At 36.1% G+C, this 24767-nt stretch overlaps 1 long non-coding RNA gene across 1 annotated transcript; it reads right to left on the reverse strand.

Annotated features, from left to right (window-relative positions):
- Positions 1–366: 366 nt before the first annotated feature.
- Positions 367–23458, reverse strand: LOC134472321 (uncharacterized). Its single transcript, XR_010042155.1, has 4 exons — positions 23163–23458; positions 22362–22495; positions 3166–3220; positions 367–2217 (listed from the first exon to the last, which is right to left on the reverse strand). It is a non-coding gene; the product is annotated as an uncharacterized LOC134472321 (long non-coding RNA).
- Positions 23459–24767: the final 1309 nt, after the last annotated feature.

Below are 24767 nucleotides of genomic sequence, written 5' to 3' on the forward strand. Positions count from 1 at the left end.
CCCACAACATCTAAGAACCACAGTTCTTTTCAAGATATATGCACAGAGTGCATTGTTTTGTCCCATTTTCAACAATGTCAGCCTGCTTCATGTGTATAAGGGAGGTTTCTATGTGTGAGTACACAAGGTTAGGACACATGTATGCCAAATATCTGCAAAGCCATCAGAAAGGTTAGCCAAATAGGCACTTACTGGCAAGTACAAGGCTGTGAGATCAACCCATGGAAAGAAGAGAAAGAGAGAAAATGAACACCTTTAGCATTTTTATTGTATAATTATATACATTATATGCATTAAAGAAAATTTGTACCAACAGTTGAAGAGAGAAATTTTTGTTGTCACTTGGGAAACTTAGTTTCACTTTCACCCTGACTGGTGATGTCAAGTGTTCCAAATGCTCCAGCCACAGGAAAATGTTGAATGCACCAGAACCTGACTGGCACTGCACCACAAAATTTAAAATAATGAAATTGTTCTACATATGGCAAAACTAAATTCCTTTAGTTTTGCCTAAAGGAAATGGACAAATACATTCAAACTCCAACCTTTTCATCTGAAGCAAATGATAAACTAAAATGTTGCTTATGAGTATACCCACAAGGGATTGATGAAGAAAGCAAAGATTACCTGTCACTATACCTGATATTGCTCAGATGTTCAAAGAGGGAATTTCATGCAAAATTCATCTTTTACATTCTGAATGCCAAAGGAGAGAAAACAAAAGAGATCTCAAGTCAACAAGCTTATAAATTTGTGCAAGAAAAAGACTGGGGATACAGAAAATTCATCTTAAAGAGTTTATTTTGGATGCAAACAATGGATTTCTCCCCAGTGACATCCTTTCCTTCTTCTGTGAAGTGAAAGTAGCACAAGATCCCACCAATAATTCCAGCCAGAATCTGAAAAATGTGAAGGTTCCTGAGGGCTGCTTGGGAGAAGATCTAGGAGGGCTATGGAAGCATTCCCACTTCACAGACTGTTGCTTGTGTGTGGCTGGACAGGAATTCCAGGCTCACAAAGCCATCTTAGCAGCCTGCTCTTCAGTTTTCATGGCTTTGTTTGAACATGAAATGCAAGTGTGCAAAAAGAATCATGCTGAAATCAGTGACATGGAACCTGAAGTTTTAAGGAAATGATATACTTTGTTTACATTAGAAAGGCACCAAAACTAGGGATGATGGCATCTGAACTTCTGGATGCTGCAGTCAGGTTTGGTCTGGAGTGCCTGAAGCTCAGGTGTGAGAACCACCTCTGCAGCAATCTCACCTTTTAGAATATCGTGGAAATCCTCATCTTGGCTGATGTCCACAGTGCACATCAGTTGAAAGCTGAGACAGTATTTCATCAACTATCATGTTTCTGACATCCTGGAGACCTCTCCGTGGAAGTCCGTGGTGATGTCATACACTCATTTAGTGGCTGACGCCTTTCACTCTCTGGTTTCCACACAGTGTACTTTCCTGGGACCCCATGCAAGTGTCTGAGACCGTCCTAAGATCTGACCTATCCATTTGGCATCTTAAAAACTAGCCACATTTGCTAATAGTGAATCACAATTTTATAGGGCTGTCAGGAGAAATTTCACTCTTTTATAAGGAAGCACTGAATTGTGGCTCTCTAGGGACAGATGGGAACCCACTTAATGTCAGAAAATGCAGGTGGGATCTTGAGAATTTAGGAGTACTGGGTCATGCATTCTCAAGTCTCCCTCAGCAAAGAGGAAGACAAACCTGTGGGATGTAACTACCTTCACAAGGAGGAACCATGAACTTCGTCACATAACTGCAAGACTCCTTCCCGGCTTTCTTTGCAGTCACCCATATTCTCACACCCTACTTCTCAAAGTGGCTTTTTTCTCTCCCTGTCCTTTTTCTATAAATAAAACTGAACCTTACTTTATACAGTTGTATGACACCTCCTTCTTTGTCTGTGTGTTAGAGTGAAAATATGGGGAAAATTTCAGGGTGTGCCGGTGACTTCAGGCCCATCCAGGGAATGGACACAATGGATGAACTGTGTCACTAATTAACATAGGGAATGGGAGAAATAAATGACACACAACTCAGGCTGCTGAAACCAAGGGACAATCACATGATGCGTGTCTCTGCTCATGTTGTCCTGGCCCAGTGACACAGACATGCACCATAAGCACTATCACACATTCCCGCAGTGGTAGAGCAAAAACTGTCGTCCTGAGGGAGCAGTCCAATCATGTTCCTGGAGAAAAAGGAGAGGAAAGTGCTCAGAATTAAGAAAATGGCAAAGAAATGGGATTAAATGTAGAATCCTTTTGTGTATTTCTGAGGTATTCATGTTGAGAAGCAAATTTTATTCCTTACAACTGCCCTAAAACGTGTTTACAAATTCACATTACAAATTTCAAAACGAGCTCTCTCACTGTGAACATTTAATGTTTGAAAGAACAGAATATATATTTCTATACTATCCTGAAAGTGAGGAGTAGAAGAAAAAAGAGAAAACAGGAGACCCTATCTCAATGTTTTGACTTTTGCAAAAATCACTAGTGGTGGTGTTTTGGAACTACTAGACTCTTTAATGGCTCTGAGCTCTCTAAAAAACCCTAAAGATATGATTCCAGGTTTAGTGAACAGGTACACATTTGGAACCATTTGTTTAACTATGGCTTACTACAGGTCACCACTTATACATTGGTTGTGTACATCTTTTAAGAGTATAAAAATGAGATAACTACCTGTATAATAATTATACAATAAAAATGCTAAAGGTGTTCATTTTCTCTCTTCCTCTTCTTTCCATGGGTTGATCTCACAGCCTTGTACTTGCCAAGTAAGTGCCTCTTTGCCTAGCCTTACTGATGGCTTTTGCAGATATTTGTCATACATGTGTCCTATCCTTGTGTACTCACACATAGAAACCTCCCTTATACACATGAAGCAGGCTGACATTGTTGAAAATGGGACAAAACAATGCACTCTGTGCATATATCTTGAAATGACCTGTGGTTCTTAGATGTTGTGGGAAAAATTTTTGGCCTTATCCCACTCTAGCTTTATTTCTCTTCCATTCTCTCCTCCCAATTAAGGCACATAAAACACAAACAAAATTAAAAAATTTAAAAGGGGAATTTTATTATGAACTTCTCTGTGAAAACTTTCACAACACAGCTTCCTCAGCTGTCCATACCTGGCTTGCTGCCTGTGTAGGAGCCATCTCAGTTGCTTCTGATTCACTTCTCTTTCTACAAAGGAAAACATAAATGTTAATTTATTTCTTTTAAAAAATATAAATAATTACTATCTTGTAAATGAAATGTGGAAATTAAAAAGTATGAGTTTCTATCACTGCCTCAAATGAACAAAAAAAAAACATAGAAAATGAGCATGTCAGAAAAGAAATGAATAGTAGAAATCATGTTCATACTCACATAAAAACAAGAACAAAAATAAAGCAAAACTAACACAGAAAAAACAAAGATAGAAAGGAAAAAAGAAAGTCTACTTCATGGCATGCTTCTGCTGTCACTTGGAAAGAATATTGACTGACATAACCCTGATCCAAGTTAATAATATCTGCAAAAAAAGATAAATCAATTGAATTCTGTGTATCCTTTCATCTAAACAAGATTGTGTTAATAACTTCTGTTGAGTACATTACATTCTGTGATATATTTATTTATTTATTTATTCATTTATTTATTTTTATTCTGAAGGTAGTAAAAATACAACAAAACAAAACAAGGCAATGCCAATCAAGACCGTGCAATGAGATTGGTATATAACTTCAGAGTGGGATACAGGGATATCAGTAATAGGTACCATAGTATATCCTATTATTTTCATAATAGTTGTCCATTCAATCAGGTGTAACAAAATCAAACCAAAAACAGAATACTACAAAACCTATCAAGACAGTATATTGAATAGAACAAACATTTAATAAGAATGAAGCAAAAACAGTGTAACCATATTTGCCTTCAAAGAGAAGATAGAAAGAAATCCCCCATAAATGCTATATTGCATATGATACTCCCAAGAGATCCTCAGACCTCTGTCCCCAGGTCAGCACAACCAACACAACACAACAAGACAAGCATTTAGTTGCTTTCTGTGCCTTAGCTGCTATCAATTCCAGCTGTCCTCAAAACCATCCAGTTGCTAAATGGGGGTGGAGGTGGATGGAACATTTGATTCTCAGCTCATGCAGAGATAGGTTCACATGAGATGTTGACTTCTTCTCTAACTGGCTCACCAACTGCTTTCTCATGACATGGGTGCTTACCAAGATGGAGGGCATGTGGCTTTCTTATTCAGACTACTAAGTTCCCACATGCCTGGATCTCAGGAGATGCTGACTTGTTGTCCTCCTGGCTCACCTGCTGCTTTTGGGGAAATGATTGCTGCAAAAAAGGATGACATGCTGCTTTCTTACTTAGCCAAATATGTTCCAACATGGCTGGATCTCAGAAGACACTGACTTCTGTTCCTGGCTTGTTGGCTGCTTGCTCATGCTGTGGCCACTTACCCTACTTTCTGTCATTTAAAGTAATAAGTACTAGGGTAATACACAGATTCCCTGGAGTGAGGAACCATGAAGTTGGTCCTCTGTCAAGCTCCTACTGAAAGTCCTAATTAAGGAGACAGGTTTCCAGAACTAGCCTTAAATTCCAAAGGTGGTATATCAGTACTTGTAATAGAAAATTTTAATTGTGATTATTACATCCTATTGAAATGTTTCCGGGGCTTTCAGGTGAATTTAAGTTTCTAGATTTTGTTACTAGCAATTTTACATCAAATCAGATCTAGTTCATTGACTATACAGAGTACTTGTCTTTTCATACCTATAAGGAGCAGCAAAGCTTATAGGACAAGCACCTGGATACCTATGCAGAGAAAAAAGAAATGAGTTTATGTGTAAATATTGGACATAATTTTCAAATGCTAATAAAGGAATACAGTTTAGAACCATAAAAAAGATTAGGTTGGAAGAAGGTGTTGGTAAATCTTCCCTCTTTCAGCTTAAGAATTTACTTTATAAGTTCTGCAGATCCTTCTAATTTAATGGCTCTCTGGTCAGCTGGGTGAGGCAAAAAGAAATGTACAGGTTCAGAATGGACAGGGAAAACCACTCTGCAATTGTGGGTGACCCTCTGAGCACATGTGGAGCCTCTTACCCACCCTAAACCTGTACTGTGTTGTTGCCTTTTTCCACTCCTTTCCCCCATGAATTCTAGGAATTGTGGCTACACCAAGGTGAACTTTGCCTCCTGAACAATCAGGGTGTGCTTTGTTGGGTTTCTTCTTTTATAATTTGACATGGAAAGTCTATAAAATTTCACATCATTAGAGCCTACTTCAATTCCCTTCTTTGTCATGGGTAGTTTTTCAGATTCTCAGTATTGCACCTTCACATATTTTTCTACATTTCCTAAGGATTTTAGGGCAGAAGGATAATCCTGGTTCATGATACCATGCATGGATGAAAGCTGAAATCTCCATGCCCATTTCTAGATGAGTGAAGCAAATGTTCCAAACACAAAACCAATTTTTAAAAAGATCAAATGTAGTAGAAATTTTCTCAATGCTTTTAAGGAAAGCAGAGGACACATTAACACTGCACAAAATAGAGTAAATTTGTTGACAAATTTCTAAGTACCATTCTCCATCATTGTTTTTAGTCTCTGGGATGCATTAATAAAAATTTTTTTTCAATATTGTTGATTTACTTGATTATCTCTTTTTAGTTTAAAAGGATCATCTCTATTATTTTTTTGACCAATTTACTCTTTGATTATTTGGATTTTATTGCACTCCTTGGCTTCACTGGGACAAAAAAAATAAAAACAACTTATACTTGTATTGTTCTTTCTTTTCTCTTTCAGTTATTTTATCTTACATTGCTGCATTTAATAATTAAGAAATTATTTTGAAATGTATAGAAAATTGAGCAAAATTTCTCTAAACACCTATTAATTCATTCTCTGTATACAGTTTACTTTTCCTTTCATAACTAATGTTTTCTATTCATATAAACCTTTTATGATTGATGAAGCAACATTGTTATATTATTATTGATTAAAGCTGATAAGATTCATCTTTTCTGCAGGACTTTGGTAAACATATGTAACACATCAACTAGTGTAGAACTACACAGAATTGTTCCTTTGGATATTTTTTATTTTACCTATTCACCTCTGTGTCAATCCACCTGAATTCCTGACAACCTGTACTGTTTTCTCCATTTATAAAGCATTGATGTTTTAGGAATCTAATTTTTGGAGTCCTATGCATTCTCTTTTTCATAATAATATATAAATTGTTCAGGATATTCAAAAATGGAGAGCTCATTTGTTTTGTAGTGGTGCTTTACATTCAATTTGCTGATATTTTGTTAGAGATTTTTATATCAGTTATCAAAAGAAATATTTGCCTGTACTTAATTTTGTAATGAAATTGTCTGACTGTGTGTCAGGTTATGATTGATCACCTAAAACAGTTTGAAAGAAATGCAATCTTTTCTAACTTTTGGCACAGTTTGAGAAACATTGCAGTTGTTCTTTAAATAATATATGCTGAAAAAGCCTCAAGTCCTGAATTTTCCTTGACTAGAGATTTTATTCATTCATTCATCTGTGTTTCTGGATTTAGGTTGTAGTATTTCCATTCTCCTTCATTCCCTTGCATTTCCCTCTCATTCTCTCTCTTCTTTTTCCTTTCTTTTTTATTTTCTTTTGAGACAAAGTGTTGCTATACAGTTCAGGTTTCCGTAGATTCCAACATATAGAAGATGCTGGCAACTAAATCATGGTAATCCTAACCAGGTGTAGAAGTAATCCTCACAGTTTTGCCAGTTCTGGAATTAAGGCATGGACTATGATGCCTGGATCAGCTTATAAAATTCTGCTTCACAGATGAAATTGAGGAATAAATTAGGTAGTTTTTACAGTTGAAGGATAATGATGTACAGCATACCTGAATTTATGGGACACAATGATTGCGGTCCTAAGAATGAAATTTATAACAGTAAATGCTCATATCAGCAAAAGAGTGCCAGCAGATACAAATAACTTAATGTGAATTCTCAAATTCAGGGGAAAGAAAAGCGTGCTAATCCAAAATCTCATACAATGGAAAAAATTATAAAGATCAGAACAGAAATGAATACAGTGGAGACAAAAAAGGAATAAAAAGAAAGAATGAATCAAAGAGTTGGTTCTTTGAAAACGTAAAAAAAAAAAATTGACAAAACCTTAGTCAACCTTATCAAAAGAAGGCAAGAAAAGACTCTTGTCCAGACAATTATGAGTGAAACAGGCAAAATCACAACAAACTGTAAACATCAAGAAAATCATCTAGACCTACTTAAAATTTTACCTTCTAGATGGCCAAGGAACTTCCGAGCTTCCTACCACACCCCCAGTGAACCTTTCTCTATCCTGAAAACAGGGTGGGCTGAGGTGATTGTCCCCACACCATCCTATGTCCCAGGAGTTTAAAACCATTTCTCCCAATGGCCAAGTAACTTCTGAGCTTGCTGCCACAATGGACCTTCTCTGCAAGATTGAGCCTAACTGATTCAACCCCAGTGGTCCTCTCACTTTGGCAAGTGGGGTGGCTGGAGTCTCAGGAGCTGAGGGCATAGAAGACAATTTCCAACAGGCCCAGCGAAGGCTTAGAACAGCACTTGAAACACAGAAGTATAGTAAAATGACAAAATGAAAGATCAAAATACAATTTCAAACTTCCAACCCATCCCAAGAAACCTTAGCACTATGTACTTAGCAGAACGTATATGCTGTGAAGCTGAAATACTTGAAAACATAGCAACTGAATAAAGAAGCAATTCTGGATAGCTTTAGAGGAATTCAAACTAGAAAAAATCTTCCAGGAAAAGAAGAAATGATGAAAGAAATGAAAGAAATGCTGAACACATCTAAAGAAGACACATTTAAAAAATTAAAAGAACAAAACAAAAAATAGTATCCCTGAATGAAGAATTTAAGAAACAAACAGAATACATGAAGCAGATTCAAAGGGATATACAGGAAATTAAAAGTTTCATTGAAAGTGTTCAAAACTACCTCAATGAAAGTGAAGATAGAATTTCAGACCTTGAAGAGAAGATAGCAGTTAGTGAACAGGAAATGAAAGATCTTTTAAAAATAACAAGAAGCCAGGAAATAACAATTCAACAGCTGCAAAATGATGCAAAAGAACAATAACATAAGATTAATAGGAATAAATGAAAAAGAAGGGGACAACACAAAGGATATCTAGAAGATATTTAGAGATGTAATACCAGAAAATTTCCCAAACTTGAGAATGGAAACTGATATTAGACCAGTGAAGCATATAGAACTCCAAATATCCATAACTAAAATAAAACCACACTCAGACATGTAATAATCATCATCACAGAAATCCAACAAAGAATGCAATATTAACAGCTGTCAGAGAAAAAAGACAAATCATCAATAAAGGACAACCTATAAGAATTACAGTGAACTTCTCAGCACAAACAATAAAGAAAAAAAGATCATGGAATGAAGTATTGCATTTCCTACAACAAAATGATTTCCAGCCTAGAATGCTATACCCTGAAAAGCGGTCCTTCAAAATGGATGTAGAAATAACATACTTCCATGACAGAAAACAGGTGAAGAACTTCATGATCACTAAGCCAAACCTGCAAAGAATACTGAAAAACAGTTTAGATACACTTAGGGAAAAAAACCCTGAGGAAATCAGTCAATTTAACAGAATGGAAAGATAAAGATGCAATAGCAGAAAGATAACATATCAACAAGAAACCAATATATAACAGTTATAACCATTAATATAAATGGTCTCAATTTACAAATTACAAGAAACAGACTGGCAGAATGGATCAAGAAACAACACACACCCATATGCTGTCTACAAGTAACCAATCTAACCAAAAGGAAACTCACAGTCTGAAAGTCAAAGGATGGAAAACAATACTTCATGCAACAAGAACCCCCCCCCAAAAAAAGAAAGTGGGTTAGCTATTCTACTTGCAGACAATGTGAACTTCAAACTCAGAATGATCAGAAAAGATAAAGAAGGTCATTACATACTGGTTGGGGGTAAAACTTCAAGATTAAGAGATAACAATGTTAAATTTATATGCACCAAATTCGAGAGCACCAAGTTATACAAAGAAAGAATTAATAGAAATGAAAATTCAAATTATCAATAACACAATTACAACAGGAGACATTAATACACAATTGACGCCAAGGTCCAGATCAACCAGACAGAAAATCAGCAAACAAATGACAGAACTGAATCACATCAGTGAACAAATGGACTTGATAGACATATACACAGTGTTCCATCCGACAACATCAGAATACACATTTTTCTCAATAGTACGTGGGACATTCTCTAAAATAGACCACATATTAGTCCACAGAACATATTTAAATAAATGCAAAAGAGTTGAAATTATCCCATGAAAGATATGAGATCATAGAGAGATGAAAGTAGACATTACAGACAAAAGAAACTGCAAAAATGCCACAAAGACATGGAACCTGAAAAACACACTCTTGCACATTGGGTCCCAGGGGAAATTAAAGAAGAAATTAAAGAATACTTACAAGCAAACAAAAATACAAATAAAACTTACCAGAATCTGTGGGATGCAATGAAAGCAGTCCTCAGAGAAAAATTTATTGAATTGAGTTCCTACATCAGGAAAACAGAACGAATACAAATAAATAACCTGATGCTACACCTCAAACATCTAGAAAAAGAAGAGAAGGTCTAGCCCAGAGCCAAAAAAGAGAGGAAATTATTAAAATCAGAGCAGAAATTAAATACAATAGAGACTAAGAAAAAACTCCAAAGAATCAATGGATCAAAGAGTTGGTTCTTTGAAAAAATAAATAAAATTGATAACCCCTAGTCGATCTTATTGTAAAAAGGGAACAAAAAGCTCAAATTTCATGCAATAAGGTACAAAAAGGTTGAAATCAACACAGACTCTGTAGAAATGCAGAAGATCATCAACACTTGTTTTGAAAACCTCTACTCTCATAGATTTGATAACACAGAAGAAACAGTCAGATTCCTGGAAACAAACGAAGTACCAAAGCTAAGTCAAGAAGATGTAAAACTGCTGAATAACCTAATTTCTATTAGTGAAATTGACAATGTAATTAAGGGCTAACCTAGAAAGAAGAAGCCAGGTCCAGATGGATGCACTGCAGAATTCTACAAGAAATAAAAAGAACACTTGCCAAACCTCCTCAAAATTTTCAATGAAATCGAAAGGGAAGCAATCCTTCCTAAGTCATACTTAGAAGCAAATAATACTCTAGTACCAAACCTGAGAAAGACCCAAAGAGAACTACAGGTCAATCTCCTTCAAGAACACAGACTCAAAAATGCTCAATAAAATATTGGCAAATAGGATGCAGCAAATCATCAAGAAGTGTATACACCATGACCAAGTGGGATTCATTCTAGGCATGCAGGGATGGTTCAACATATGTAAATCAGTAAATGTAACCCACCATATCAGTAAAGCCAAAAGTAAGAATCACATGATAATTTCTATAGATGCAGAAAAAGCTTTTGATAAGTTCCAACATTCATTCATGATAATAACCTTACAGAAAATTGGGATAGATGGTCTTCACTTCAATATGATAAAGGCCATCTATGATGAACCAACAGCAAGTATCATACTAATTGTCCAAAAAATGAAGGCCTTTACCTTAAAATCAGGCACAACACAAGGATATCCCTTATCATTGCTCCTATTTAACATAGTAGGAAAAATACTAGCCAAAGCAATTAGACAAGAGAGAGAAATCAAAGGGGCAAAGATAGGAAAAGAAGCAGTTGAATTATCATTATTTGCAGATGACATGATACTCTATATTGAAGACCTCCAAAACTGAATTGAAAGACTCCTAGATATAATAAATGAATTCTGCAATGTAGGTGGATACAAAATCAATACTCAAAAATTAATAGCATTCCTATACACTAATAACAAAATCACAGAGGAGAGAAATAAGAGAAGGCACATCTTCAAACTAGCATCCACAAAAATGAAATACTTAAAAAATATTCTCATGAACGATGCAAAAGATCTATATACTGAAAATTATGATACACTGAAAAATGAAATTAAAGAGGATCTCAGAAAATGGAAAGACATTCCTTTCTCATGGTTAGGAAGAACAAATATTTTTAAAATGGCCATTCTCACAAAAATGTTATACAGATTCAATGAAATCCCCATAAAATATCATCAACATACTCATAGATCTAGAAAAGTCACTCCTAAAATTCATCTGGAGTGAGAAGAGATCTAGAATACCAAAGACAGTTCTAAACAGCAAAGGCAAGGCAGGAGGAATCTCAATCCCTGTCTTGAAGATATACTACAAAGCAACTGTATTATAATCATCATGGTATTGGAATGAAAACAGACCCAAAGATCAATGGATTATATTAGAAGATATAAACAAAACTAAAATCACATTCAACCACCTTATGTTTGATAAAGAGGCATGACAAGTTCACTTGTAGAAGGACAGTCTCTTTAATAAATGGTGTTGGGAAAAACTGGCTCTCCATATGCCGAAAATTAAAACTAGACCCATGCCTATCACCAAGTATGAAATAAAGATCTAAATGGATCAAAGATGCAAATATTAAAACAGAAACACTAAATCTATTCGAGGACAAATTGTGTTAAAACCCTGAAGACATAAGAGTAGGTATAGAATTCCTGAACAGGAATCAAATTACATGGGACATACTTCCCAGAATCAAAAACTGGGATCACCTTTTATTAAAAACTTTTTGCACATCAAAATAAATATCCAGCATAGTGAAAACAAAACACAAAAACTGGGAAAAAATCTTAGTGAACTCTCCCTCAGACAAAGGACTTCCATCTAAAACATAAAAATACTTTTTAAAAAAATCTAACCTTCAATATTCAAAGATCCCATTCAAAAATTGGCATCTGAAATGAATACACAGTTCTCAGATGAGGAAATACAAATGATAAAGAAATACAAATGGCAAACAAATACTTGAAAAGTGTAACTCATTAAACAAATACAAATTAAAACTACACAGAGATTCCATCTCCTGAAAGAATGGTCAGGATGAAGAAAACTACCAACAACAAATGCTGGAGCGGCTATGTGGAAAAAGGAACACTCCTGCACTGGTGGTGGGAGTGAAGACTGGTGCAACTATTGTGGAGGTCACTCTGGAGATTTCTCAAAACCTGGGATTGGAAGTCCCATTTGTTCCAACTATTCCACTTCTAGACATGTTCCCAAAAGAATGGAAAACATCATAGCACAATATATATGTTCACCCATGTATATAGCAGCACAGTTTGTCACAATTTGTAATAGCCAGATCTTGGAAACAACCTAAGTGTCCATCACCAGAGGAATGGATTAAAAGGCTGTGGGGATTTTATACATGGAGTTCTACTCAGCCATATAGAATGATCACTTTGAGATATTTATAAATAAATGGATGCAGCTTCAGATCATCCTCATAAGTTAAATAAATCAAACTCACATGTATAAATTCCAAATAGTTTCCCTGTGTAAGTAGTGGTAAGAATATATAAAGGAATGTGGTAATAATGAATCCTCATTACATTGCTTTGAAGCCTTTAAAATGTTTTCATTCATTAGTTAGAATTGATTTATTCTGGGTTGTTTCATTTTGTTGTCTGTGATGGTATGAACAGGTATTTTGAATAAAACAAGCCATTATAATATCTAGTGCTGATTCAATATCATCTTGTTTTGAAGTCCTAAGAAGCTTTTTTGCTTCTCTCTCCATCGGTTTTATCATGTTGTATCTTAGTAGTTTTATTTCATGTGATTTTATAAACAAAATATTTTATGTACAAAGAGATAGTAAAATCACCTTTGTTAATTTCGAATAGTTTCCCTAATGTAAGTAATGATTCAAATATATAAAAATATGTGGTAATCATGATTCCCCATTAGGTGGCCTTGGAGCCTTATAAAGTTTTCACTCATTAATTAGAAAGGCTTTATTCTGGGCTTCTTGATATGAAAATATTTGAAGCTAGAGTATATGAAGTTTTATCCAAATATTTCAAGGAAAAAGACACTATGGTAACTACTATTAAGTCAGGTTATAAGGTGGTGAAGTACTAGGTTGTTGAAACAGTCATGCTGTGACCTCTATTGTTATATTGTTATGTCCTGTTTTATCTCAATCTCCCCCTTATTGTTTTAAAAAAATTATTTAGTCATTTCTTATGTTTGTCTTAATTAAAGAAAAAATTCAAAAAATTAGGATATATAAATAGTAACTCTTTTTGATTTCCTATTAACTTGTTTTGAAGTCCTGTAGTACTCCCACGATCTTGTTTTGACTGATTAGACTCTGTTCCATTCTATATGATAGTATCAAGTTTGAAGACATAGACAACTACTTTGAAGACAATAAGATTCACAAAGATACCCATTCTGGTTTGACTATTGTCTTCTTTGGAAGTCCTGTAATGTTTACAATGCCTAAGTTTATTGGTCTTGTTCTCTACTGTTTTGTCCAACTTTATAATATCTAATGAGATAGACAATTCTTTTTAAGGAAACAAGGAACAACGTTGATAACCATTGTTGATAAACTTGTACTCTGTTCTACACCATGTGCTATGTCTATCCTTGGTATTGACTGACAGCTTTGTTTTGCCATATTTGACTGTATTCTTTCCCCCACCAAAAAAGTAATAAGCACTAAGGAGTAATAAAATCCAAAATGTGTAAATTTTGTTGTAAAAAAGACAGGGGGAAAAAAAAAGAAAAAGAGCTCTAACGGATATAACAGCAAGTGTGTTTAGGGGTGTTAAATAGCTGACTATATCAAAGTTTTTGGATCATTGAACACAGCTGTTTGCAGTCTCCCTGTTTGAATGTCCACCTTGTATTCTTTGATACTGTGATTTGAGGAACTATTTTCAAGATGATAATATGTAATCTACTAACAGGTGATTTCTTACTGTTATTTTTTTTTGTTTGTTTGTTTTGTTTTTTTTGTTTTGTTTTGTTTTGTTTTGTTTTTGTAGTCCTGTATTACGTGTACCCTTACACCGCTTTGGTTTGTTTTGTTTTTCTCTTTTTCCTCTTAAATAAAAAAAAAAAATTCTGTTAGTTAATTCTGAATACTCTTTAATATATTCATTCTCTTGAATGGTTTTATACTATCATGTTATGTCTGATACTACAGTGTATGAAGGTATACTCAAACATTTCAAGCAAAGAGACACTATGGCAGACACTGTTATGTTGGGTTGTCTTATGGAGAAACACTGTGATACTTAAATTGTTCTCTTGTGACCTGCTTTGTTATGTCCTCTTATATCTTAAATTTTTAGATTAAAAAAAGAAAATTTCCATTATAGTAAGAAAAAATACAAAAGAAATGGTCATATTTCATGTTACATATGAATTACCACAGCTAAATCAAGAAGATATAAAAATTAAATCACTACATAAAATCAAAGATGGAGTTAAAAACTATTAACAAAGAAAAGCCAGGCCCTGATGGATTCATTGCTGAATTCTACAAGAAATTTAATGAAGACTGAAGCCCAGTCCTTCTCAATTCTTTAATTAAATTGCAAAGATATCAGCACTCCCAGTTCATTCAGATAGCTAGCATTACTGTGATTACAAAACCACAAGAGGACTTAAATAAGAAAGAAAATTATATGCTAATCTTATTTATGAATATTGATGCAAAAATACTGAACATTGTATTGGAAAATGGACTGCAGTAAATCATCAAAAAGATTGTGCAACATGATCATGTGGGACTCATCCCAGGGATGCAAGTATTTTTCAACATACATAAAACCATAAAATAATACACATTGTTAACAGATCCAATGACAAAATTCATATGATCATCTTGATAGATGCAGAAAAAACTTTGAAATACCCAGCATCCATTCAGGATAAAAAAAAAACTAAAGAAAAATTGGAATAGAGGGTCTTAATTTCAATCCAACCAAGGCTTTCTATAAAAAAACTAGCAGCCAACATCATACTAAATGAACATAAACTGAAAGCTTTCATGTTAAAAACAGGAACAAGACAAGGATGCCATCTGTCTCCACTTTTATTCAGCACAGTCTTGGAAAATTTAGGTGAAGTGATTAGAAAAAGAAAGAAATAAAATGAAGAAAGATAAGGAAAGAAGCTGTTAAACTATTACTATCTGCAGGTCATATGATACTCTATTTAGGGGACCCCAAAAGCTCAACCAAAAGACACCTAGATTTAATAAGCTAATTAAATGTCATAACTGGATACAAAGTCAACAATGAAAAATCAACAGCCTTCTTGTAAATGAATCACACACTCACTGAGAGAGAATCCAGTGATTCAATAACTTTTACAATAGCATCAAAAATGATGAAATACCTAGGAATCAGTCTAACAAAGGATGCAAAGATCTGTACGTTGAAAACCATAACTCTCTCTAAAAGGGAACTAAAGAGCATATTAGAAAATGGAGATTTATCACATGCTCTTATGTAGGAAGAAGTAATTTAGTGAAAATGGCTTTACTTCCAAAGCTGTTACACAGATTCAATGTAATGTCAATCAAAATTCTAATAGCATGCCTCACAGCATTACAGAAAACAATCCTAAAATTCATCTGGAACCAAAAGAGACCTAGAGTAGCAAAGGCAATCCTGGGCAACAAAGAGAAGACAGGGAGGAACACAATACTTGACTTGAAACTAAAAAAAAAAAAAAAAAAAAAAAAAAAAAGACCCCGAAATCAATGGAATACTTTGGAAGATGCAGAAATAACTTCAAAGTGACATGCTAAGCCACCTTATCTTTCACAAAGATGCCAAATACTTTCACTGGAAGAAAGAGAACCTATTTAATAAATGTCTCGGCAAAACCTGGGTTTACACATGCCAAAGACTAAAACTGGACAAATATCATTCACCTTGTACTAAATTGAGATAAAAATGGAAAAAAGAACTTAACATAAAACAGAAACAATGAATCTGCTTGAAGACAGAGTAAGTAAAACTCTTGAAGACATTCATATGTGCAAAGACTTTATAAAGAAAACCCAGAGTGCACAGGAACTATCACAAAGAACAAACACATGGGAGCTCATCCTACCAAAAAGCTTATGAACAGCAAAAGAATCCATGGATACAGTAAAGGGACAACCCATATATATGTGAAAAAACTCTCAACCTCACTGGTCATTCAAGAGATGCAAATTAAAACAGAACTGAGATTTTACCCCATCCCAGAAAGAATGGCTGTTATCAAGAAATCAACCAATAAAAAATTCTGGAGGGATTGTGTGGAAACAGTAATATTTTTCACTCTTGGTGTGAATGCAGAGTGGTGCAACAGCTGTCAAAATCTCTGTGGAATTTTCTCAGAAAGCTGAGTTTAGCTGTCCAATTCAACCCAGCTATTCCCCTTCTGAGTATCTTCCCAAAAGAATGAAAACACCTTAGGGGCTGGGGATTTAGCTCAGCGGCATAAGCACCTGCCTTGCAAGCAGGCGGTCGTGAGTTTGATCCCTGGTACCGATAAAAATGAAAAAGACCAAAAAAAAAAAATAGCATTTAAAGAATGAAAACACCTTACCACAGTGATATATGTGCACCCATGTTTATAGCAGCACAATTTCTAATAGTCAGATATTGAATCCAAACTACATGTCTATCTACTGAGTGATGGATAAATAAGATGTGGTATTTTTTGCAATGGATTACTACTCAGTCATAAAAATTATAAATATGCACATTTATAGATAACTGGATGCACCTTAACAGCATACTTATTAGTGAAATAAATAAGACATGCACATGCAAACATCATATTGTTTCATTAACATGGCAAGCTGAAAGTAAAAGCATATATATATATATATATATATATATATATATCAGTTATGATACTGATTTAACTAAGCTCACTGAAGAGAAAGATTTGTAATGCTATTTTTCAACAGTGGAAGGTAGATGTCTTGTTCCCTTCTGGAACGGTTTGGAGATGAGAATGCACATTGCATGTACCATTGTTACCCCTGATGGTTATACATTAAAATTTATGTTGTGAATTTTTACTTCTTTTTTATATTTATCTTTGGATATAATGGATTTGAAAAGAAAGAGAGAGAGAGAGAGAGAGAGAGAGAGAGAGAGAGAGAGAAAGAGAAAGAAAGAGAAAGAGAAAGAAAGAAAGAAAGAAAGAAAGAAAGAAAGAAAGAAAGAAAGGAAGGAAGGAAGGATGGACACAGGCCCTTTTATGAGTATTCTGAGTCTAGTATTGTGGATAGGTTTCTTGCATCTTTTTCTGTTAAACTCTGGATGACCATCATAAATAATGTTATAAATTCCATGTTTGGATGGTAATGGCTCTCTTGAAATCCATTACTACAACAAGCAATGAAACAGCTCCCCTAAAGAACACAATGAAATGACAAAGTACCCAAAATCCTGCCCTCATCAGCTTAGAAGCTGAGGAGTCAATGCACAGATGAAGATTGAGGAGACACTGTACACTAGACTATAGTTATCTTCAATGTCCTGCTATCCAAATTGGGTTCTTGATCCTATTCCTCTTGGATGTCATGGTGTTTGCTGTTGACCTTGGGACAATGTCCCTAGGGAAGTGGGAAATTCCAGAGGAGATTGCTTTTGTTCTATTATCCCTACTTGTTTTTATTAAACTAAATATTCAACTATTTGAAATGATTTTCCTAGTGCTAGCCTGATTAATACTTCTGGGATTACACTTAACAGTCACAACCTAGGTTTCACCTTTCCTGCTCTTCATCCTGCAGGTGAAGTTTCATGACATTATTTCACAGATAAAAATAGCCAGTCCTGATGAACTTGGATAAACCCCTCTGAATATAGCATTGAATCCCCAAAAGTAAACAATATTGGAATTAACCAGGCTATAAAAGCAGGATTTCTCTCTGTTGTGTTTTTTTCCCCATAGGCTATTTTTGGAACCCCAACAGAAGGCAGAACAGAAGGTCTATAGAAGACTTCCCTGCATGGAAGGTACTAAAGGACACTTAAGCATAATTTAGGTGACATAAACCTGGTGACTTATGGATTATATATGAATCCTAAGATGAAGCAGAATTATAATATTAAAAGAGAAGCATACTGTCCAAAGTGATGTTGTAGGACCATAGGATTCTGGGTATGGCATTATGGGGGGTTATACTTACAATTAGAAAAAAAAAGTGACTAAAATCCAATGACCCAGGGGTGGGCTCAGAATAACAAGTTCTAACATGTATATAGAGAATAGTTACAACGTTGCAGAACTGCATAGTCAGACAAGTTCTGTTTGCGGGTTTGAATCATACTCAAGGATATTAATAATCCAATTTGAGCAAGAAGGCTCATTTAGGGCATTCAAATATATATGCAAATATACGGAAGGGAACAGAGCAAAGAATTCTTTCTTACATACCAAGGACTGAAATTTTGGTCCGAAACCCTGCTGCATTTTTTCTTACACTCTCCTGCATGTTGCATGTTGTGTAAGCCTGATGCAAATATATTACCTAAGGCACCCCTAAAAGAAATACCTCACCCCTGCTATATATGCAAGATGACCCAGACCAAAAAGTGCAAAATCTAGGATTTACTTTATAGGACTAATAAACTTCTAAAAATGTCACACCCCATGATAGTAAGGAACTTCTGGATGATTAGTAGACCAAATTAAACTTTTATGAACCTATAGCTTCCTCAATCATAGTTATACCCAGTCAAATACCCTGTTACCTGGAAGACTGAGAACCCATACCTTTATTCATGATAGAGACTGTTTATGAACAAGAATTTCATGTAGGACAGGGTGACAATGAGGTTACATGAAACCAGACTAGGGTTCAGGATTCCACCTACTGGGAGGCTCAAGAGTTGTTTTCTCTACTAATGGGTTGTTCAAATGCCTCAACCATAGACCAAATTTTTACTATGACACTACCTTGCCTACTACCAAAGCTCATTCACAGAGTAACAGCTATACATGTAGGGAGTCACGACTGATGCCTTTTGGTTAACCACTAGACACGACAAAGCAGACTGCTCTACTGCGAGTAATTGTAAGGGCATGCATCCTGTGACACTTGCAATTAGTGCAGGAGCACTAGCCCATTCTGAAACATGACTCTAGAGGCTTCACTGAATAACACACAGCATACAACAGAGCATCATGTGGGGGTAGTCAGTCATTAAACTGTTTCATAACCAGGTGAACTCCCTGGCAAATGTATATTTAAACAAATTTAGAAAGGGACTTAGCCTTCTTTTAATGGAACAAGCAGGGAATTCTACTTTAATAAGAGAAACTGCAGTTTCTATGCAAACAATTAATGGATAAACATAGAACCTTTAGAGAAATCAGGACAAGAATCAAAGGGGAAAAATGCACAATGATACTCATGGACAATATGATATTGTTCAATTGGAATGTGTAACTAGACTCAATCCTAGAAGGAATCACAGGGCCAATATTTAATATCATAGTTGTCCTCAAATTTAGGTCATGCCTAAAATTAACTGGATAACACATAGGACTCAAAGTAGTATATATCAAGGACATATGATAATATTGGATGACTGTAATACCAGTCAGCTGAACTAGTAACCACCACCTCATGAAGGTCTAGCTATGTCCTAGAAAATAATATATTGTTGAGTGGAGAATGTGAGGGCATTCACATCCCCCAGTACTGTTTCTCTTTTCTGCTTTTGCACTAGAAATACCACAAATCCTGGTCTTCAAAATTCCTCTTACTTTGTGGTTTATATGGATATCTAGTTAGCAAACAGAACTGAAATACTAAGTGAACTTTGGCCAAATCCCCAAAGTCTGCTCCTCTGCAATAACTGGTCATAAAAGCTATGGAAAAGGAAAAAAAAAGTGTTTTCATCTCAAGCCACCAAAAGGCAAGTTTTCTTACATTTTGCATAGTGATTAACCAGACATGTAAGAAACTCTTCTAAGATTCCAAAGCAAAATAAGTACTGTATCAGTGGGATTCATGGCAACCCTCTAAACTTGTGGACTTGTATAGCAATTTATAACCGAAGTGAAAAAAGGCATCAGTGTAGTCACCAGTCTTAATGTCACATGGCTGACATGCACTGTTTAAATTATACCTCACCTGTTTGTGGAACTAAGTGTCCCAAGCGTTAATATCTTGAAAATGCCATAACAATAAAACACAACCTGTGGAGTCCAACATACAGTGAAGTCCTTTTCCCAGAAGAAACTTGCAGAGCCTGTATTTTTTTTTCCTGAAAGGATTTCTATCTTGTATCAGCTGTGTGTTCTTTTGTGATCTGAGGTGCATCTCTCACATAGATCAACCTAAAGGATTTCAGCTCTACTATTTCCAAAGGCTTTTGAACTGCATGTTCAGGTATAGACACCACAACAACCCAACTCTTTGGGTACCAAATGTAATGTTGGGTATTTTCTCCCACTAATGAGACAAGATAACCAATATTTAAAATCAAGGAAGGAAAGGTATGTTTATATCACATTTTGTGGACATTTCACTCTATAATCAACTGACTCCACGGGAGAGTAGTGCATGGTAAAGGGCAACATTTCATGGCAGCAAAAATCAATGAAATCAACAAGAGCAAAATGAATGAAGCATGGGAAGAAAATTCTTCCTGCTCTTTATTTTGCTTGTAGACCACATGGACTTGTGTGTAGTGACACTCACACCTTTAATCTCAGCTTTGGACCATGAGTCATTCACAAAATCCGGAAGCCTGCTTCCATGACTGCATGAGATTTTGGAGGAATTTTCAGACTCACACCAAACACTTCATTTTACAAGTGTCTTAGAATGTTTTAGGTTCAATTTTAATTACTTCTCAGTAGGATATTTCCAATGTAGTATCCTTTTCCAACAAGAAAGATTTATACGTAGTATGGGTAGGTCACAGATACACTCTCACATGATCAGAAGTGACATGGGAAATAAGACCTATTTTTGTTATTCTTTTTGTTCTTTTTTTGTCTACCTGTAATATGTTATTAAATGCAGATTTTGTTTAATGACATAAGGTACACTAGATTCGAAATTATAGGGTATGAGCCACAAAGAGTGAAGAATTATTCAGAAAATGAAGTGGATTGTTGATCACATCTCTGACAGTGTACTTAGTGGCGTATGTGTCCCTTTTCTGTCCTGCTAGTCACTTGTATAAGCCTAATTTTGACATTATCACTCCCCATTTCCATTGGGAAACTTGATTCATATGGTTGTCCACATTTGGCATTCTCTGATCTATCATCTACTTTCCATCTGAGAGAAGATGAGAGGCTGTGGGATGGGGTAGGAACACCAGAATGCTAGTAACTGAGTAGGTTATCAAAGACTGTGTTTGTTTGTTTCTTGTGGTAATGAGAAAAGCAGGACAGAGAGGGCAATGATTCAAACTTTAGAGTTTCCCTTAGGATCACATGTTGGTGAATGTCAGTTGCAGGGAGGTTATAGGAAGGAAATAGATTCAAGACTATTAGAAATAGGTTGGCTGGCCAGGTGTGGTGGCTCATGCGTGTAATGCCAGCACTCTGGAGGCTGAGGTGGGAGGATCATTGCAAGTTCAAGAGCAGACAGGACTACAAAGTGAGCTCAAGTCCAGCCTGAACTGCAAAATTAGACCCTGTCTCAAAAAAGGACCAAAAAAAAAAAAAAAGAAAAGAAAAGAAAGAAAGAAAAAGAAAAAAGAAATAGGTTGGCTGAGGGGAAGAGGTGGTTCTTCTTTGTAAACTGATCCAGTGTCAGGAGCAAGGGACATGGATTTGGGATAGTTACAAACAATGAATATTAGCAGACTGTCTCTAAACCTAAAGTATAGGGTAAGAAATCACTGTATGCTACTTGCCCAGAGCTCTTAGATCTCCTCCTCCCCCAGTTCACTCTTTGGGCCCAACTTGTGGAACTAGTAAGAATCCAGAGTTGCAGGGTGTGGTAGCACAGATCTATAAGCCCAGCACTCAGGAGGAGAATTTCTCTTTCCCTGAGTGTAGTGCTCTCATATTCTAATTCACATTTTCAAGGACAATTGGCACTACATAATAACTTGAATCAAAAAACCAAAGAATGAAGGAAAGGAAGGAAGTAAATATGGAGGGAAGAAGAAAGAAAGAAGAAATGAATAAAGGAACAAAGAAAGGAAGGAAGGAAGGAGAGAAGATAAAAAAGAAGAAAGGAAGAAATAAAGACTATAATTTATGGGTAGATCTCTCCTGCTTTCTTCCAAAGCTTCTGTTCTGTCTGCTTTCAGATACTCACATGAGTCCTCCAGTTTTCTACCAGGCTCAGCATCATTATATATCCTCAAGGTCCAGTTGTGCTTTCCATGTAAACGGCAAAATGCTCAGTCATTGGGGTTATTATGCATCCATCTTTCTCAAAAACTACCCTTGCTGTAATGAAACACATTAGTTTCATCACTTCACGACATGGGAACCTGGTAAATTATTCACAACATTGTATAATCCACTATTATCCTTAATCATTGCTTTCTGGGTTCAGATTTTAAATTTTATCTAATCCAAATAAGGTAATTTATCCACTTCTTATTACTTATGTTGAAAACTTATTACTTATTTAAACTTATTACTTATATTGGAGTAGAAGTCTACCCAGTACTTTACATTGATTATTAAATAGAGTAGCACAAGGGGTAGAAACTGCTTATCAACACTGTTGTAGTCAGGGGTTGTACACAGAGAACAATTCAGGTGGGACATGGAGTTTATAATATTTTTATAATAGTCACCAGAAGTTAACGCAGGAGAATACAGGAAATCTATCCGCAACACCAATGACATAGATTATTTAGTCAAGAGCCTAAACCCCACGGTAATGTCCCACGTGAGTCCAGATAAAAACCCAGAGCTCAGGACAATGCCTCCAGGAGTCCAACTGGAAGTCCAGGGCCCAGAAGGACTCACGACAGTCTCTTTTACGGATTCATGCCGGGAAGACCCAAGGGTCAGCGGTGGAAGCCAGAAAGTCCATGCCAGGAGGATGAAGGAGCTGTGCTAGTGGGATGAGGGTTCTACACTGGAGCTGAGAAATCACACTCACAACAAAGAGTGGGGCTGTCCTGAAAGGAACTGCAGCTGTCCTCAGCGACATGGAGGCCCCGAGCTCCTCCAACGACAAGCACAGTCGGGAACGTGCCAGGAAGCAGCGTAAGGAGTTCACCCTGGAGACCAGGCAGCACATGTCTTCCCCTCCAGAGCCAGGAAGCAATGCTCGATGTGAAGACCAAAGCTTCTCCAGGAGAACCAACAGCTCAGACAGCAACTTGTAGGAGAACTAACAATGACTCCATAATGCCTCGATCCCTCTCTACACCTCTCTTCTTCTCCACCTATTTATCCTGGCAACCCTTCTCAGGTGGAGAATCTTCTCTCAATGCATACTGATGTAATCCAGCTGGCGTTAAGTTGACCACCAGTTATCAAACCATAACAAACACCAATACCTATTCTTCTTTTGGTTTCCTAGTTTAAGCTGAGCATAGGCTGCCCAGATAGTTCATACTACCTAACCTTTGTGGCCAGACAGTTTGATTATGGGATTAAGTTCTATTTGGAAGTATGCAGATGAAAGAGATCCACACAATTTCTGTGGCCTTTCTTAGAGAAGAGTGTTTCCTCACTATTCATTTTTACTGTGGTTTTCAAACATGAGAAGACATCTCAGGGACATCTATCTTTTGCCTACCTTATATCTGGAAACAGTCATATCCTCAAAGAGTCCTGGTATTTTTGCATGTTTTGTGCTAAATAAAAAGCTTTGTGAAGTGGTGTAGTTTATGAAGTGATTTTGTCAGCTCATTGCTTCTGAGATTTAAGAGAACAGTACATGCATCAATTTCTTTCTGATGAGGCTCTAGTGGTAACTGGTATAACAATAGTTATTATTACTGAATTATTAATGGCCTGGGTTAGGATCAAGTGTGATGACTATTCTTGTGGAAACTAATCCATTTTCATGAAATGTGACCCACTCCTGTGATTTGCAACTTTCAAGTTTCCTAGGATACAAATGGTGTGAGCATGGAGAAAAAGCACAAGAGTCAAGAGTACAAAAACCTGAGACCATTTGGAGCCCTCTTTCCTGATGGAAAGTACAATGAATCAGGAGGAGAGAAAGAAGGAGCTAGAGGAAACCACATGGGAGCTCCATGGGATGCAGCACATTTATTTATACAGTTGGGAGATTCAGTATCATATGAAACCTCTCCACCAAAGAGCTTATCCACATCACCTGCCTCAGGCACCCAGTGATTTTGGGATAAGAGCAGCTATCCCTGTGACTTGACTCAGGAAGTCCCTGTTCTTCAGACTAGCCTTGCTTTGGCACCACATATGATCCATTTTTAGCTTCAGCTGCTCTGCTGAGTTAGCCAGACTTTTACTTTCCCTGAGTGTAATGCTGTCATAGTCTAATTAATTTCCAGAATGTTCTAACTCTTAAGGCTTTATTACTTTATCCCTGCCACACTGTGAACCCAATTCACAGAATAAGAGTCCCATCCTAGAATACGAGTTCAGATATGTAGGGGATTTATCTCAGCAGCACAAGCTCCTGCTTTACAAGAAAGTAGTTTTGAATCCATCTCTGGTATGGAAAAAAAGAGTTCAAACCATACCCAAACCATGACAATCTGCAATACGTTCA

The sequence above is a fragment of the Cavia porcellus genome, unplaced genomic scaffold (assembly GCF_034190915.1).
Source record: "Cavia porcellus strain 051 isolate PalLab524CR breed Dunkin Hartley unplaced genomic scaffold, mCavPor4.1 scaffold_23, whole genome shotgun sequence".
NCBI classification, from domain to species: Eukaryota; Metazoa; Chordata; class Mammalia; order Rodentia; family Caviidae; genus Cavia; species Cavia porcellus.